This window comes from Sorex fumeus, unplaced genomic scaffold (genome assembly GCF_029834395.1).
Source record: "Sorex fumeus unplaced genomic scaffold, SorFum_2.1 ptg000032l, whole genome shotgun sequence".
Lineage (NCBI taxonomy): Eukaryota > Metazoa > Chordata > Mammalia > Eulipotyphla > Soricidae > Sorex > Sorex fumeus.
The window spans coordinates 4,738,478-4,739,521 of record NW_026606089.1 but is presented as its reverse complement, the minus strand read 5'-3'; positions in this window follow the sequence as shown (position 1 = coordinate 4,739,521).

Genomic DNA, 1,044 nt, shown 5'->3' with positions numbered 1-1,044 from the left:
ACCACTCAGCACTCCACACCTTCCCCATGCCCATATTTTCTTAATACCTGGTTTAAATAGAAAACTCATAGATCAATGATTATTACTGTGTAATGGCACTATATTTAAAACACTGAAATATAAATACAAGTGGAGAGACCATTACAGAGAAAACATTCTAGTATATATTAACAGTTTTCCACAGCATCTACATTTTCTGTTTCTGTAAAAATACTGTCTCTGATTTATATTTTTTCAATGGAGGTAATGTAAAATTCACTATTAAAAGGAAAAAGAAACACAGAGAATCAACACTCATACATATATATATGTGTATTTGAGCTTGTAAACATTTCTAAAATATAATGTAATCAATGAGCAAAAGCACTTTGTATATGAGAGAACGAAAGCCAATGTCTAAAATCACACAGCAAATGTCCAAGTCAAGCTAAAATGAGGCTTATAAAATTCTACTTGAATACTTTCTTTCATTACTACATGTTGTTTTTATTTTACTGCTAAGTTTAAGGATGATATATCTAATGAAAAGCGTTGAAATGTATTATTCCTTACCTGCCATGGTCAGAGAAGAGGAAATACCGATGAAAGGTAGACGAGAACAGGAGACGGTACGAGAGTACGTCTGAACACTGAAGCGGCTTAAGACCACAAGTGTCCAGTACAGATGACTGGTCACTGGTGATTGGTGATTGGTCACTGGTCACTTGCCATGATGATTCAAATTTGTTTACAAACAACTGCATGGGAACCCCAAGATTCTACCAGTTGGTAGTTGGATGGGTGGGAGAATGATGTCATAAAGTAGGCAGTTGAAAGGTAGAGGCTAGGCAATCAGGAGGTCAGATTCCCAAGAAGAAGACCGGATTGGATAGAGAGAGAGATGTAGAATGAAGCAGGCTAAGGAGATGGAATCCTATAAGACAGTTATAACAGTTTCACCTTCGTCAGACTCTTCTGTTAGAAAAATACTCCCATTATACACAAGAGCTTACATATTTCATTAATAAATCAAGAAAATTACTAAAAAATCGTTTATATTGCACT